The sequence below is a fragment of the Nerophis ophidion genome, linkage group LG02 (assembly GCF_033978795.1).
Source record: "Nerophis ophidion isolate RoL-2023_Sa linkage group LG02, RoL_Noph_v1.0, whole genome shotgun sequence".
NCBI classification, from domain to species: Eukaryota; Metazoa; Chordata; class Actinopteri; order Syngnathiformes; family Syngnathidae; genus Nerophis; species Nerophis ophidion.
The window spans coordinates 89,640,222-89,658,939 of record NC_084612.1 but is presented as its reverse complement, the minus strand read 5'-3'; the positions used below and the strand labels follow the sequence as shown (position 1 = coordinate 89,658,939).

The 18,718-nt window shown below is 38.7% G+C and overlaps 3 non-coding genes across 3 annotated transcripts; all 3 read left to right on the top strand.

Annotated features, from left to right (window-relative positions):
• The first annotated feature begins 14,322 nt into the window (after positions 1-14,322).
• On the top strand, positions 14,323-14,429 carry trnal-caa (transfer RNA leucine (anticodon CAA)). The gene is made up of 2 exons: positions 14,323-14,360; positions 14,384-14,429. It is a non-coding gene; the product is annotated as a tRNA-Leu (tRNA).
• A 358-nt stretch (positions 14,430-14,787) lies between these two features.
• Positions 14,788-14,894, top strand: trnal-caa (transfer RNA leucine (anticodon CAA)). The gene is made up of 2 exons: positions 14,788-14,825; positions 14,849-14,894. It is a non-coding gene; the product is annotated as a tRNA-Leu (tRNA).
• Positions 14,895-17,259: 2,365 nt separating this feature from the next.
• trnal-caa (transfer RNA leucine (anticodon CAA)) lies at positions 17,260-17,366 on the top strand. Its single transcript has 2 exons — positions 17,260-17,297; positions 17,321-17,366. It is a non-coding gene; the product is annotated as a tRNA-Leu (tRNA).
• Positions 17,367-18,718: the final 1,352 nt, after the last annotated feature.

Sequence of the window (18,718 nt, the reverse complement as noted above, 5' to 3'; positions counted from 1 at the left end):
GAGAAGCAGCTCAGCAGACGACGGGAAGGATGGCGGCGGCGGACGTGCCGGTCGGAGAGCCGCAGTCGGCGACGGAGCCGCAGGAGCCGCGAGACGTGAAGGAGGAGGCGGGCGCGCCGGTCGGTGAGCCGTAGCCGGCAGCGTTGCCGAGAGGAAGGATGGCGGCGGAGGACGCGCCGGTCGGAGAGCCGTAGCCGGTAGCGTTGCCGCGGGGAGAGGGTCCGCGTCTGTAGGCTGGGACCGCACAAACCTGGCCTTCAAGTCCTCCAGGAATTGTGCGGTCCAGAACGTCGGCTGAGGATTGCCGACAGGGATTCTCGCGAGGTCACAATTTTCTGGCTCGAAGTTACTGTTGGGATGACGCATGGCTGCAGTTGTGTGACCTCAAGTATGCAAAAATCCAGGAGCGCAGAAAGCAGGTAAGATGATTTTAATTTCATCAAAGTAAAAGATATAAACAGAAAGCAGTCTTGCATGGAGATGTTCCCAACATAGGTTTAACTTCGAGCACTGAGGAGTGCTCGAGTGAAACATAAATAGACCTGTTGATTGACCGCAGCTGAGGACCGCTGCCAATCAACGGCGAGTGTGACAAAAACAGTGCTCAGCGGAGTAAACAGGAAGTATGACAAAATAAGAGCACTGAACAGGAAACAAAGTACAAAACACGAAAAACTATCAGAAAGTAAGTGACAGATCGTTACACTTTGCAGTCGAAATGGGAATTTTTAGTCAAGACAGTGCATGATATGCTGCTTCTTAGTTGACATGTGTTGGTGGAACAATTATAATGTGATGACAGTGCATGATATGCTGCTCCACGTCACATTACATGCTTCACGTGTGGCTGGTCCCGCTTTGCAGCGGAAATAGGAATTTTTAGTCAAGACGGTGCATGATATGCTGCTTCTTAGTTGACATGCATATGTGGAACAATTATAATGTGAAGACAGTGCATGATATGCTGCTCCACGTCACAATACATGCTTCATGTGTGGCTGGTCCCGCTTTGCAGTGGAAATGGGAATTTTTAGTCAAGACGGTGCATGATATGCTGCTTCTTTACATGATCTATGTGTGGATAGTCATACTTTGTAGTAGAAATACCATTCTTTAGTCAAGACAGTGCATGATATACTGCTTTTTTTTACATGATCTATGTGTGCATGGTCAGACTTTTTAGTAGAAATGCCATTCTTTAGTCAAGACAGTGCATGATATACTGCTTGTTTACCTGAATGTGTGGATAGTCCTAATTTGTAGTAGAAATACAATTCTTTAGTCAAGACGGTGTATTAAATACTGCTTCTGTACATGATCGATGTATGGAAAGTCATACTTTGTAGTACAAAACACAATTCTTTAGTCAAGACAGTGCATGATGTACTGTTTGTTTACATGAATGTGCGGATAGTCATTCTTTGTAGTAGTAAGACAATTATTTAATCAAGACAGTGCATCATATACTGCTTTGTTACATGAATGTGTGGATAGTGCTCATTAGTAGTAGAAATACAATTATTTAATCAAGACAGTGCATGATATACTGCTTGTTTACGTGAATGTGTGGATAGTCATTCTTTGTAGTAGAATTAATTGTTTTTTAGTCAAGACAGTGCATGATATACTACTTCTTTACATGATCTATGCGTGGATCGTCATACTATGTAGTAGAAATACCATTCTTAAGTCAAGACAGTGCATGATATACTGCATGTTTACATGAAAGTGTAAATAGTCACACTTTGTAGTAGAAATACAATTCATGAGTCAAGACAGTGCATGATATTTCGTTTCTTTACATGATGTATGGTGGAAAGTAAAACATTGTAGTACAATTAAAACATGTTCATAAAGACAATGCATGATATACTGCTTCTTTACATCATCTATGTGTGAATGGTCACACTTTGTCGTAGAAATGCAATTATTTAGTCAAGAGAGTGCATGATATACTGCCTCTTTACATGATCTAAGTGTGGATAGTCCTACTTTGTAGTAGAAATACAATTATTTAGTCAAGACAGTGCATGATATACTGCTTGTTTACTTGATCTAAGTGTGGATAGTCATACTTTGTAGTAGAAATACAATTATTTAGTTAAGACAGTGCATGATATACTGCTTGTTTACTTGATCTAAGTGTGGATAGTCATACTTTGTAGTAGAAATACAATTATTTAGTTAAGGCAGTGCATGATATACTGCTTGTTTACTTGATCTAAGTGTGGATAGTCATATTATGTAATAGAAATACAAATATTTAGTCAAGACAGTGCATGATACACTGCTTGTTTACATCATCTATGTGTGGATAGTCATATTATGTAATAGAAATACAAATATTTAGTCAAGACAGTGCATGATACACTGCTTCTTTACATCATCTATGTGTGGATAGTCAGACTATGTAGTAGAAATACAAATATTTAGTGAAGACAGTGCATGATATACTGCTTCTTTACATCATCTATGTGTGGATAGTCAGACTATGTAGTAGAAATACAAATATTTAGTCAAGACAGTGCATGATATACTGCTTCTTTACATCATCTATGTGTGGATAGTCAGACTATGTAGTAGAAATACAAATAATTAGTCAAGACAGTGCATGATAAACTGCTTGTTTACTTGATCTATGTGTGGATAGTCATACTTTGTAGTAGAAATACAATTATTTGGTCAAGACAGTGCATGATATACTGCTTGTTTACTTGATCTAAGTGTGGATAGTCATACTTTGTAGTAGAAATACAATTATTTAGTTAAGGCAGTGCATGATAAACTGCTTGTTTACTTGATCTATGTGTGGATAGTCATATTATGTAATAGAAATACAAATATTTAGTCAAGACAGTGCATGATATACTGCTTGTTTACTTGATCTAAGTGTGGATAGTCATACTTTGTCGTAAAAATGCAATTATTTAGTCACAACAGTGCATGATAGACTGCTTGTTTACTTGATCTAAGTGTGGATAGTCATACTTTGTAGTAGAAATACAATTATTTAGTCAAGACAGTGCATGATATATTGCTTCTTTACATCATCTATGTGTGGATAGTCAGACTATGTAGTAGAAATACAAATATTTAGTCAAGACAGTGCATGATATACTGCTTCTTTACATGATCTATGTGTGGATAGTCATACTTTGTAGTAGAAATACAAATAATTAGTCAAGACAGTGCATGATATACTGCTTGTTTACATGATCTATGTGTGGATAGTCATACTTTGTAGTAGAAATACAAAAAATTAGTCAAGACAGTGCATGATATATTGCTTCTTTACATGATCTATGTGTGGATAGTCATACTTTGTAGTAGAAATACAAATAATTAGTCAAGACAGTGCATGATATACTGCGTCTTTACATGATCTATGTGTGGATAGTCATACTTTCTAGTAGAAATACCATTCTTTAGTCATGACAGTGCATGATTTGCTGCTTCTTTACATTATCTACCGCATTTCCTTGAATTGGCGCCGGGGCGCTAATTAATTTAAAACCTCCTCTCACTCCTGCGCTTACCAAAGGCATGTGGTAAAAGTAAGCATGTGCTAATTATTTTAAAACCTCTTCTCACTCCGGCACTTACCAACGGCATGCAGTAAACATTTGAGTGTGATGTAAGGATACCGTCATGAAAAGGGGCGGCATGGCGTAGTGGGTAGAGCGGCCGGCCAGAAACCTGAGGGTTGCAGGTTTGCTTCCCACCTATTGCTTCCCACCTATTGACATCCAAAAAATCGCTGCCGTTGTGTCCTTGGGCAGGACACTTCACCCTTTGCCGCTGGGTGAATGAATGATGAATGAATGACAGGTGGTGGTCGGAGGGGCCGTAGGCGCAAACAGGCAGCCACGCTTCCGTCAGTTTACCCCAGGGCAGCTGTGGCTACAGATGTAGCTTACCACCACCATCGTGTGAATGAATGTTGAGTCCCACTTCTCTGTGAGCGCTCTGAGTGTTTAGAAAAGTGCGATATAAATCTAAGTTATTATTATTATTATTTAATTAAAAAAACGTTGTTATGCTCTTACCTTTACTTATAAATATAGTCCATGCCAGCTCCTTCTGATCAAAAGCATTGACAACTTGTTTAAAGAAGTCTTCCTTATCTTTCTTCAGTTTTAAAAGTCTCTCTGTCCCGATGGAGATCTTCCTTTATTACCTCCTCCGGCACATCACGTCACTCATTTCACTTCTTCTGCTGCCGAGTAGTCGCAAGAAGGATCACTAGCGCCCTCTACCACCAGGAGGCGGGTGTCATTTAATGACTCATTTTTGACACACGCAGCTACGGTATTGTGACGGTCTCAAGCCATCGTCTTGCGGGGTTCCCAGGACCACCAAGGAAGGACGGAGCTTGAGCAGTTTGACTTTGTTTATTTTTCAATAAAACCTCAGTCCAGGTGGCTCTTCCGCTCCTCCTCTGCGTTCGCTCGCCGTCTCCTCGCCGCCATCTTGGGCCGGGCTCCAGCGTGACGTGACGAGTTCGACCCGGCGGTAATACTAAGCATGCGCTAATTATTTTGGGAAGCGAGTTTGACCCGGCAGTAATTCGAGGCAGGTGCACACTTTATGCCCTGCGGCAATTCAAAGAAATACGGTATGTGTGGATAGTCATACTTTGTAGTAGAAAATACAATTATTTAGTCAAGACAGGGCATGATATACTGCTTCTTTACATGAAGTATGCTGACTATACGTCCTCTTTTGCGGTGTTCAAGCGGGGTTTTTTTAAATGCGTCAAATGTCCGGCATTTTGAATTAGGGTTGCGTGTATTTGTTGGCTGAGTTCTTAACGTTTACTTTCAGATGCGTGCATATCACAACATACAAGATGGCGTCATGGCGACACCCCCCCCCCCCCCCCTTTACTCCTGTTGCATGCTGGGTAGTGTAGTCCTTTTTATTCCCTGGCTCATAACATCACACCAGCTTTAAATATTGTAGCGGCTGGCTACGGGGTGTTAGCCAATGGCTTTGGTCGGGGGGCGGGACTTCCGGGGAAGTTAGGGAAGTGACGCTATTGACAGGAAGTGTTGGTTCGAGTTTTGCCGAGAAAAGGAAATAGACTCCAGAGATTTAAGCGTTAAATATAAAATGTTTGTATGCCCTGGCACAACATTATCATCATTTCATGACCCAAGCAAAACACTTTTTACACTTTTATACTGAAATAAATACACCTACAACTTATTAAAAAAAAAAACCATAGGAAAAACTACCAGCAGCGGTAAAGTTTAGATCCATGAAGGAAAGAAGAAAATGAATGAATCTTTATAACTGAAATCATTTACATATGTATACACTTTTTTTTTAAATGAATTAAGTAACATTTATGACAACCTTTTTCCAAAACACGATACAGAATGTGAGATACAACAGGACAATGAATACGTTTGTCATTCGTTTTCAAAACGCTTACAAAAATGTGGGACCCCAAAAATTCACTGTGGGACCCCATTTTTATAAATGATAAATGGGTTGTACTTGTATAGCGCTTTTCTACCTTCAAGGTACTCAAAGCGCTATGACACTACTTCCACATTCACACACACATTCACATACTGATGGAGGGAGCTGCCATGCAAGGCGCCAACCAGCACCCATCAGGAGCAAGGGTGAAGTGTCTTGCTCAGGAAACAACGGACGTGACGAGGTTGGTACTAGGTGGGATTTGAACCAGGGACCCTCGGGTTGCGCACGGCCACTCTCCCACTGCGCCACGCCGTGACTTGATGGGGTCCCTGGGACCCCATTTTAGAAATCCCTAGCGCCAACACAGCCGTCAACAGAGGAGAAAAAATGCTTTATTTAAATAAATATATTGTTTATAAAGCAAGTTCGAGTATCATTGGCAAAATGTTCACCTACTCCTGGCCTCTTTTTGGGATTTCAGAATATGGTCAGCCTTCGTGACGCATGGCGGAAAATAATACTTTGTAGCAGAATTACAATGTTTTCGTGAAGACAGTGCATGATATACTACTTCTTTGCATGATCTATTTGTGGATAGTCATACTTAGTAGTAAAATTACAATTATTTAGTCAAGACAGTGCATGATATGCAGCTTGTTGCCAAGTGCGGCTGCATGATTTTGTGTCATTCTGCACGTGTACAATCTAAGTGCACGGTTCAAAGACGTGACACCTGTTGCATGATGGGACATCCACGCGGCTGTCATGACAACGGCAACACATTGACTGACACGAACACAAAGACGAGAGGAGGCTGAAAGATGGAGGGAGTGAAGCCGCTCCTGCGAGCGCCATCTGCAAGTCCTCCATGCCATCCACGCCACAAAAGCTGCTGCGTGCACGCTGACTGGGAGGTGGAGGCACTCACGGCACGCTGGGCCGCCAGTGAAATATAAAACATTTAGGTGCTTGACTTAATGTGTTGCATCAACAACAACAACATCACAGCCAGCGTGCTCCGTCGCACAAATCATCTCTGAAGTCACACTCTTGCATTCCAAATGAGGAGCATTTTTATTTTGGGGGGCTTGAAAGCTGGGAAGCACTTTGAAAGTGATTGGCTCATGATGAGGGCGGCACAACATGTCAGCAAATGAAGCATTTATGTTTAATTCATATATATATATACATATATATATATATATGTATATATATATATATATATATATATATATATATATATATATATATACATATATATATATATATGTATATATATATATCCATTTTCTACCGCTTGTCCCGTTTTGGGGTCGCAGGGGGTCGCCGGAGCCTATCTCAGCTGCATTCGGGCGGAAGGCGGAGTACATCCTGGACAAGTCTCCACCTCATCACAGGGCCTGTATAGTATATATACTGTATATACAGTATGTACATATATATATATATATATATATATATATATATATATATATATATATATATATATATATATATATATATATATATATTTACATAAGAAATACTTGAATTTCAGTGAAGTCTAGCTATAAATAAACTCCCCTCCCCCATAACCCCGCCCCCCGGCCGGCCCCGCCCACCTCAACCCCACCGCCAATCTCCCGAATTCAGAGGTCTCAAGGTTGGCAGCTGAGATAGGCTCCAGCACCCCCTGCCACCCCTAAAAAGGACAAGCGGTATAAAAATAGACTAACTAAGGTATTCCCTACCTAACAAAGGGCCTTGAGACTTTTTATCTATTTTTGTTTTCTGATAACAAAAGTGGAAGAGAGCACAAAGATGGTCTCGGCACGAGATTTCGCAGGAAAAGGAATAAACGCTTTCTTGTTTGTTCTTGCCAAATACAAAGTGGTTTTTTTTTCGTTTTTTTTGTCTTTTTTTTGTATCCGCGTCCCTACCGGGGATGGATGTAAGCCCAGGGTTCAGATGGCTCGGAACGGCGGCGTCGCAGCGGACGACGTGTCACCCCTCCTCCAGCCGTCTGCCACCCTGGCTGTCAGAGAGCCTGTGGCAGCGCAGCAGGTTACGCATTTGTTGCCTGCTTCTCGCTTTCCAGCCTGCAAATAAATGACTAATGTGCGGCGCTGCGCTGGGGATGCATCTCGGCCCGCCGTGGCTGCGGGTCGGGAAGGAGTCACGCCGATGTGGAAAGTCTCTCTGATGTCCTTCTAGTTGGGCACTAAAATCAGTTCAAGACACAAACAAACCCACGACCAGTGAATTTGTCACGTTGTAAGTGCAAGTTAAAACTCTACTATGCAAAACCACAGCAATTTATCAACAACACCCAGAAAACGTTGGCGGCTTCGCTGGGCCCGTGCTCATCAAAGATGGACTGGCGCAAAGTGGAAAATGTTCTGTGGTCCGACGAGCCCGAGTTGGTGCTTTACGAAACTCATTTAACAAAAATGTGCTTTAAGAAATACGAAACCCAAAACCAGTGAATTTGTCACGTTGTGTAAATGGTAAATAAAAACAGAATACAATGACTTGCAAATCCTTTTCAACTTATATTCAATTGAATAGACTGCAAAAAAAAGATAATTAACGTTCGAACTGGTGAGTGTTGTTTATTTTTGCAAATATTAGCTCATTTGGAATGTGATGCCTGCAACGTGTTTCAAAAAAGCTGCCACGAGTGGCAAAAAAAAGACTTCGGAAAGTTGAGGAATGCTCGTCAAAGTCTTATTCGGAACACTGTCAGTAACTACGGTTTGTCGCTAGATTTGTAAGTGCCAGTTAAAACTCTACTATGTAAAACCACAGCAATTTATCAACAACACCCAGAAAACGCCGGCGGCTTTGCAGGGCCCGTGCTTATCAAATATGGACTGGCGCAAAGTGGAAAATGTTCTGTGGTCCGAGGAGCCCGAGTTGGTGCTTTACGAAACACTTTTAACAAAAATGTGCTTTAAGAAATACGAAACCTAAAACCAGTGAATTTGTCACGTTGTGTAAATGGTAAATAAAAACTGAATACAATGACTTGTGAATCCTTTACAACTTATATTCAATTGAATAGACTGCAAAAACAAGACAATTCATGTTTGAACTGGTGAACGTTGTTCATTTTTACAAATATGAGCTCATTTGGAATGTGATGCCTGCAACATGTTTCAAAAAAGCTGGCACAAGTGGCAAAAAAGACTGGGGAAGTTGAGGAATGCTCATCAAACTCTTATTTGGAACACTGTCAGTAACTACGGGTGGTCACTAGATATGTAAGTGCAAGATAAAACTCTACTATGCAAAGCCACAGCAATTTATCAACAACATCCAGAAACACCGGCGGCTTCGCTGGGTTCGTGCTCATCTAAGATGCCACAGGTGAACTGGCTAATTGGGAACTGGTGGGTGCCATGGTTGGGTATAAAAGAAGCTTCCATGAAATGCTCAGTCATTTACAAACAAGGAACGAGGCGAGGGTCACCTCTTTCTCAACAAATGCGTGAGCAAATTGTTTAAGAACAACATTTCTCAACCAGCTGTTGCAAGGAATTTGGGGATTTTACCATCTACGGTCCGTAATATATTCAAAACGTTCAGAGAATCTGGAGAAATCACTGCACATAAGGCGGTACTGCATCAAAACACGACATCAGCGTGTAAAGGATATCACCACATGGGCTCAGGAACACTTCAGAAAACCACTGTCAGTAACTACAGTTGGTCGCTAGACCTGTAAGTGCAAGTTCAACTCTACTATGCAAAACCACAGCAATTTATCAACAACACCCAGAAAATGCCGGCGGCTTCGCTGGGTCCGTGCTTATCAAAGATGGACTGGCGCAAAGTGGAAAATGTTCTGTGGTCCGACGAGCCCGAGTTGGTGCTTTACGAAACTCTTTTAACAAAAATGTGCTTTAAGAAATACGAAACCCAAAACCAGTGAATTGGTCACGTTGTGTAAATGGTAAATAAAAACAGAATACAATGACTTGCGAATCCTTTTCAACTTATATTCAATTGAATAGACTGCAAAAACAAGATAATTAACGTTCGAACTGGTGAGCGTTGTTCATTTTTGCAAATATTAGCTCATTTGGAATGTGATGCCTGCAACGTGTTTCAAAAAAGCTGGCACGAGTGGCAAAAAAAGACTGGAATGCTCGTCGAACTTTTATTTGCAACACTGTCAGTAACCACAGTTGGTCGCTAGATTTTTAAGTGCAAGTTAAAACTCTACTATGCAAAACCACAGCAATTTATCAACAACACCCAGAAAACGCCGGCGGCTCCGCTGGGCCCGTGCTTATCAAAGATGGACTGGCGCAAAGTGGAAAATGTTCTGTGGTCCGACGAGCCCGAGTTGGTGCTTTACGAAACACTTTTGACAAAAATGTGCTTTAAGAAATACGAAACCCAAAACCCGTGACTTTGTCACGTTGTGTAAATGGTAAATAAAAACAGAATACAATGACTTGTGAATCCTTTTCAACTTATATTCAATTGAATAGACTGCAAAAAAAAGACAAGTAATGTTTGAACTGGTGAACGTTGTTCATTTTTGCAAATATTAGCTCATTTGGAATGTGATGCCTGCAACGTGTTTCAAAAAAGCTGGCACAAGTGGCAAAAAAAGACTGGGAAAGTTGAGGAATGCTCGTCGGACTCTTATTTGGAACACTGTCAGTAACTACTGTTGGTCGCTAGATCTGTAAGTGCAAGTTAAAACTCTACTATGCAAAACCACAGCAATTTATCAACAACACCCAGAAAACTCCGGCGGCTTCGCTGGGCCCGTGCTTATCAAAGATGGACTGGCGCAAAGTGGAAAATGTTCTGTGGTCCGACGAGCCCGAGTTGTTGCTTTACGAAACACTTTTAACAAAAATTAGCTTTAAGAAATACGAAACCCAAAACCAGTAAATTTGTCACGTTGTGTAAATGGTAAATAAAAACAGAATACAATGACTTGCGAATCCTTTTCAACTTATATTCAATTGAATAGACTGCAAAAACAAGACAATTAACTTTCGAATTGGTGAACGTTGTTCATTTTTGCAAATATTAGCTCATTTGGAATGTGATGCCTGCAATGTGTTTCAAAAAAGCTGGCACAAGTGGCAAAAAAGACTGGGAAAGTTGAGGAATGCTCGTCGAAGTCTTATTTGGAACACTGTCAGTAACCACAGTTGGTCGCTAGATTTGTAAGTGCAAGTTAAAACTCTACTATGCAAAACCACAGCAATTAATCAACAACATCCAGAAAACGCCGGCGGCTTCGCTGGGCCCGTGCTTATCAAAGATGGACTGGCGCAAAATGGAAAATGTTCTGTGGTCCGACGAGCCCGAGTTGGTGCTTTACGAAACACTTTTAACCGAAACGAGCTTTAAGAAATACGAAACCCAAAACCAGTGAATTTGTCACGTTGTGTAAATGGTAAATAAAAACAGAATACAATGACTTGCCAATCCTTTTCAACTTCTATTCAATTGAATAGACTGCAAAAACAAGACAATTAACATTCGAACTGGTGAACGTTGTTCATTTTTACAAATATTAGCTCATTTGCAATGTGATGCCTGCAACATGTTTCAAAAAAGCTGGCACAAGTGGCAAAAAAGACTGGGGAAGTTGAGGAATGCTCGTCAAACTCTTATTTGGAACACTGTCAGTAACTACGGGTGGTCGCTAGATATGTAAGTGCAAGATAAAACTCTACTATGCAAAGCCACAGCAATTTATCAACAACACCCAGAAACACCGGCGGCTTCGCTGGGCCCCAGCTCATCTAAGATGCCACAGGTGAACTGGCTAATTGGGAACAGGTGGGTGCCATGATTGGGTATAAAAGCAGCTTCCATGAAATGCTCAGTCATTTACAAACAAGGGACGAGGTGAGGGTCACCTCTTTCTCAACAAACGCGTGAGCAAATTGTTTAAGAACAACATTTCTCAACCAGCTGTTGCAAGGAATTTGGGGATTTCACCATCTACGGTCCGTAATATCAACAAAAGGTTCAGAGAATCTGGAGAAAATTACTGCACATAAGGCGGTACTGCATCAAAAAGAGACATCGGTGTGTAAAGGATATCACCACATGGGCTCAGGAACACTTCAGAAAACCACTGTCAGTCACTATTGGGGCGGCACAGCTCGGTTGGTAGAGCGGCCGTGACAACAACTTGAGGGTTGCCGGTTCGATTCCCGCTTCTGCCATCCTAGTCACTGCCGTTGTGTCCTTGGGCAAGACACTTTACCCACCTGCTCCCAGTGCCACCCAAACTGGTTTAAATGTAACTTAGATATTGGGTTTCACTATGTAAAGCGCTATATAAATATAATTCACTTCACTTCACTTCGTACAGTTGATCGCTAGATCTGTAAGTGCAAGTTGAAAACTCTACTATGCAAAACCAAAGCAAGCGGGACGGCGTGGCGCAGTGGTAGAGTGACCGTGCGCAACCCGAGGGTCACCGGTTCAAATCCCACCTAGAACCAACCTCGTCACGTCCGTTGTGTCCTGAGCAAGACACTTCACCCTTGCTCCTGATGGGTGCTGGTATGTCGCCTTGCATGGCAGCTCCCTCCATCAGTGTGTGAATGTGTGTGTGAATGTGTGTGTGAATGGGTAAATGTGGAAGTAGTGTCAAAGCGATTTGAGTACCTTGAAGGTAGAAAAGCGCTATACAAGTACAACCCATTTATCATTTATTTAATTTATCAACAACACCCAGAAACTCTGCGGGCTTCGCTGGGCCCGAGCTCAACTAAGATGGACTGATGCAAAGTGGAAAAATGTTCTGTGGTCTGACGAGTCCACATTTCAAAAAGGTTTTGTTTGGAAACTGTGGACCGTAGAGGAAAAGAACCATTCGGACTGTTCTAGGCGCAAAATTGAAAAGCCAGCATCTGTGATAGTATGGGGGTGTATTAGTGCCCAAGGCATGGGTAACTTACACATCTGTGAAGGCACCATTAATGCTGAAAGGTACATACAGGTTTTGGACCAACATATGTTGCCATCCGAGCAACGTTATCATAGACGCCCCTGCTTATTTCAGCAAGACGATGCCAATTCATGTTTTACAACAGTGTGGCTTCATAGACTGGCCTGCCTGTAGTCCAGACCTGGCACATTATGAAGACTGAAATACCACAACTGTTGAACAACTTAAGCTGCACACCAAGCAAGAATGGGAAAGAATTCCACCTGAAAATCTTCAAAAATGTGTCTCGTCAGTTCCCAAAACTTTACTGAGTGTTGCTAAAAGGAAAGGCCATGTAACACAGTGGTAAAAATGCCCCTGTGACAATTTTTTGGGCTGGGTGTGGCTGCCATTTAATTCTAAGTTAATGATTATTTGGAGAAGAGTTGCTAGAAGTAGAGTTTTTAGGTTAAAATTAATAAAATGATGAGCAGCAATAAATCCACAAGATTATTTTTCTTGGTTTCCTGGAAAGTTTCTGGCTTCTTTTCAAGTGTGGATGTTACGCAAGAAAAGATAAAGAAAGGTTGATTGTTTTTTTTTTTTTGTTGATGTTTTTTTTTTTTTTTTTTTTTTTTGCAGCACGGCGTCCTTTTACGCTTCGGTTTGTGAATAGTCGCCATAGATCATGTGATGACCTTTAAGGGACTGGAAATGAGTTTCATTTAAAGTTTGAGCAGAGTTGTGATAAAAGTGAAGACATAACGACGCTTTTTAGAGGACAAATCTTACACGTAGAAACTCCTGCTGGAGGAACTCTTTCATTTGTTTGTGTGTGCACCAAACACTTTTATGAGTGTGACCTTCAAGGGAATTTTAGTGGGATTTTATTCCTTTTTTTTTTTTTAACAGAAAAAATAATAATGTATCATCATTAATGTTGTCATAAATGATTGACCTGTTAAAGGCTCCAATTACTTCACATTAAATATTACACTTTTAGAGTAAAATATATTGCATATTTTGGGTGTTTGCCATAAAAAAATGTTTTAGGACAAAAATAGATTTTTAAAAATAAATATAGATATAAAACCTTATAATCAAAAAATGGATCAGAAGTTGATCAAGAGATTTACATGTTGAAAGTAAAACTAATTAAATAATGTATGATCATTATAATACCAATCATATGACTACGACTACTACTACTACTATTACTACTACTACTACTAATATTACTACTACTACTACAACTACTACTATTACTACTACTACTACTACTACTACTACTATTACTACTACTACTACTAATATTACTACTACTACTACCACTACTACTATTACTACTTCTACTACTACTACTACTACTATTACTACTACTACTACTACTACTACTACTACTACTATTACTACTACTACTACTACTACTACTATTACTACGACCACTACTACTATTACTACTACTACTACTACTACTATTACTACTACTACTACTATTACTACTACTATTACTACTACTACTACTACTACTACTACTACTACTACTATTATTACTACTACTACTACAATTACTACTATTACTACTACTACTACTACTACTACTACTACTACTACTACTACTACTATTACTACTACTACTACTACTACTACTACTACTACTACTACTACTACTACTACTACTACTACTACTACTATTACTACTACTACTACTACTACTACTACTACTACTACTACTACTACTACTATTACTACTACTACTACTACTACTACTACTACTACTACTACTACTACTACTACTACCACTTAGTACTACTACTACTAGGAGGGAATAATGAATAATAAATGAGTGATGAAAGAGACAAGATGAGTGCTGGGCCATGCTGACATATGACAACAACTTACATGTATGACTTAGTAAACATGCAGCATCTACATGTTAGACATGTTGAAGTGTGATGATATTCTCTCATGCTTTTACATACAGCTGCTTGTCATGTGTCAGGATGGCCGAGTGGTCTAAGGCGCCAGACTCAAGGTCACACCTTCCCTGCTTGGGAGTTCTGGTCTCCAGTTGGAGGCGTGGGTTCAAATCCCACTTCTGACATTGAAGTTTTGAAATCTGTTTTGAATTCTCTTACCCTGAAATTGAATGGCTGCAGTCTCCTTGTCCACAAACAGGATGTTGTAGGATTGAAACTTTGTCACTTGTTTGATTTGTTATTCATTATTACCTCATAGTAGTAGTAGTAGTAGTAGTAGTAGTAGTAGTAGTAGTTGTAGCAGTAGTAGTAGTAGCAGTAGTAGTAGTAGTAGTAGTAGTAGTAGTAGTAGTAGTAGTAGTTGTAGCAGTAGTAGTAGTAGTAGTAGTTGTAGTAGTAGTAGTAGTAGTTGTAGCAGTAGTAGTAGTAGTAGTAGTAAATGCTGCCTGGTTACTAGGTCATTCATGTAGGTGGTAGTCATGTGTCAGGATGGCCGAGTGGTCTAAGGCGCCAGACTCAAGGTCACACCTTCCCTGCTTGGGAATTCTGGTCTCCAGTTGGAGGCGTGGGTTCAAATCCCACTCCTGACATTTACCTTTCGGGGCAAAGTCAAAGTTTGGAAAATGAGAGTAACTTCCTGTCATATGATAAAATTGTCCCGTCATTTTCTTTGTTTGTTTTGTCCTAACTTTGAATCAATATGTGATTTTAAGAACTTATTCCCAATGTTTTAGGTGGTCTTTTTAAACCTTGATCCGAAAAAGCACAGCATTTTAACAAAAAAAAAAGGAAAACAAATGCTGTATTGATGTTTTGCTTCTTTTATACTTAAAAGTAGACACTCGACACTAGAAACTATTTTTCCTACGACAAAAATATGATTAAAAAACAAAAACACATACAAAATGATAATCCACATATGTATAAAGTTAAGTTGATTTAGCAATTTAAAGTTAAAGGTAAAAAAATGAGAAATGATCAATTATTTTAACGCTTTTATGAGTGGGACCCTTTTGGAACCCCGAGAATTTTAGTGTGATTTATTTTATTTTTTTAACTATCGTTGCGCAAATAATAATAATGAATCATAATAAATGTTATACATTATTTACCTATTGAAGGCTCCAATTACTTCTCATCAAATATATCCACTTTTAAGGGAAGGAATATATATATTTTGTGTGTTTGCCATAAAAAACTTTTTTTATGACAAAAATAGAATTAATCAAACAAAAAATTGATACAACCTTATAGTCGACAAATAGGTCTGAAGTTGATCTAGTGGTTTAAATGTTAAAAGTTAAAAGAAAAAAAAATATGACTTTTATAACAATTTTATGCGTGGGACCGTTATGGATCCCCAAGAATTTTAGCAGATTTTTTTTTAAACTGTCATTGCTCAAAAAATAATAATAAATCAAAATTAATGTTGTTATGAATTATTGACCTGTTGAAGGCTCCAATTACTTCACATCAAATATTAAACTTTTAGGGGAACATATTGAATATGTTGTGTGTTTGTCATAAAAAATATTTTTTCAATGACAAAAAAAAAAAGATATATAAAAACTTGTAATTAACAAACGGATTTGAAGTTATTCTCAAGATTTAGATGTTAAAAGTAAAAAAAAAAATTAATGTATGACTAATTTCAACACTTTTATGAGTATCTCCGAGAATTGTAGTGGGATTTTTTTAAACTGTCATTGGTCAAAAAATAATAATGAATCAAAATGACAATGTTATAAATTACTGACCTATTGAAAGCTCTAATTACTTCACATCAAATATTCCACTTTTAGGAGAAAATATTGAATATTTTGTGTGTTTAATGTAAAAAACTATTTTTTAATGACAAAAATAGAATTTAAAAAAACAAAATACATATAAAAACTTAAAATCGACAAATGGATCTTAAGTTGATTTAGAGATTTAAAAGTTGACTTATTTTAACACTTTTATGAGTGGGATCCTTTTAGATCCCCGAAAATGTAAGTGTGATTTTTGTTTTTTTTAACTGTCATTGCTCAAAAAATGATAGTGAATCAAAATTAATGTTGTTATAAATTATTGACCTGTTGAAGGCTCCAAATACATCACATCAAATATTCCACATTTAGGGGGAAATATTGAAAATTTTGTGTGTTTGCCATAAAAAACTTTTTTTTTAATGACAAAAATAGAATTAACCAAACCAAAAATACATACAGACTTATAATCGAGAAATTGATCCTAAGTTGATCCAGAGATTTAAATGTTAAAAGTTAAAAGGAAAAAAAAATGTATGGGTTATTTTAACACTGTGATGAGTGGGACCCTTTTGGATGTCCGAGAATTTTAGCGGATTTCTTTTTTTTTAACTGTCATTGCTCAAAAAATAATAATAAATCAAAAAATATGTTGTTATAAAATATTGACCTAATGAAGGCTCCAATTACTTCACATCAAATATTAAAATTTTAGGGGAAAATATCGAATAGTTTGTGTGTTTTTCATGAAAAAAGTTTTTTTGTTTTTTTTTAATGATAAAAATAAAATAATCAAAAAAATATATATTAAAAACTTGTAATCGACAAATGGTTGAATTAAAAATTTAAAAGTTAAAAAAAAATAAAAATAAAAAAGTATAACTGATTGTAACACTTTTATGAGTGGGACCCTTTTGGAACCCCAATAATTTTAGCAGATTTTTTCTTTTTTAAGCTGTCATTATTCAAAAAATAATAATGAATCAAAATAATGTTGTTATAAATTATTGACCTATTGAAGGCTCCAATTACTTCACATCAAATATTCCACTTTTGGGGGGAAATACAACATATTTTTTATGTTTGCCATAAAAAACTAAGTTTTGAGGGTTTTTTTATGACAAAAAACAACCACAATAAACCAAAATAAAACACTCACTTACTGTACAAAGTCTGCTGTCAGTTGTTGATGTGCTGCTTCTTAACTGTCAGGATGGCCGAGTGGTCTAAGGCGCCAGACTCAAGGTCACACCTTCCCTGCTTGGGAATTCTGGTCTCCAGTTGGAGGCGTGGGTTCAAATCCCACTTCTGACATTGACCCTTTTGCCGCACAGACTGAAAAGTAGACACTAGGTGGCAGCAAAATCACATAACGAACACAGCTGAGCTAAAATGCAGCTTCATGTCATATTTAGTTAGCTTCTTCATGTTGTTAACTAGCTGCACACGCTGGAACTTTCTCACAAAACATCCACATTTTCATGTCCGGCCCCTGAGTCTTTGGTTCTTGAAACTGTGGCCCTATAGATAGTTTTTTTTTTACACTTTTCAAGTGTAAGACATACACGGAGACAAGTCTGAAACTTGTGGACGACAGAGCAGATCTGTCTCCATCTTGGAAGTATGCTAACTGTTCCCACTATATCAACCTAATGGTAGCATGCTAGCATGTTATGCTAACTTTTTGGCTTCAATCGATGACTCCACCGACACTCTACCAACCAACACACACTCTGCTCTCATGAAACATCACTTAAATTATTATTTTTTTAAACTAGCGCATTCATAACTTTTACTAGTAAGTAATTACATTCATTAAAAAGTCATTCCGTTGGTGATTTAGTTCCTTTTTTGGTAAAGTAGCAAGTATAATAAATTCCCTTTTTAAATGTATTTTTCCAATCAGTTGTAATACGGTATTAGCTTTCACTGTTATGCTGATGACACCCAACTCTACATGCCCCTAAAGCTGACCAACACGCCGGATTGTAGTCAGCTGGAGGCGTGTCTTAATGAAATTAAACAATGGATGTCCGCTAACTTTTTGCAACTCAACGCCAAAAAAACGGAAATGCTGATTATCGGTCCTGCTAGACACCGAACTCTATTTAATAATACAACTCTAACATTTGACAACCAAACAATTAAACAAGGCGACACGGTAAAGAATCTGGGTATTATCTTCGACCCAACTCTCTCCTTTGAGGCACACATTAAAAGCGTTACTAAAACGGCCTTCTTTCATCTCCGTAATATCGCTAAAATTCGCTCCATTCTGTCCACTAAAGACGCTGAGATCATTATCCATGCGTTTGTTACGTCTCGCCTCGACTACTGTAACGTATTATTTTCGGGTCTCCCCATGTCTAGCATTAAAAGATTACAGTTGGTACAAAATGCGGCTGCTAGACTTTTGACAAGAACAAGAAAGTTTGATCACAATACGCCTGTACTGTATATACCTTTATATACATGTATACATACATATATACCTATACTGTATATACCTTTATATACATATATACATACATATATACCTATACTGGCTCACCTGCACCGGCTTCCTGTGCACTTAAGATGTGACTTTAAGGTTTTACTACTTACGTATAAAATACTACACGGTCTAGCTCCATCCTATCTTGCCGATTGTATTGTACCATATGTCC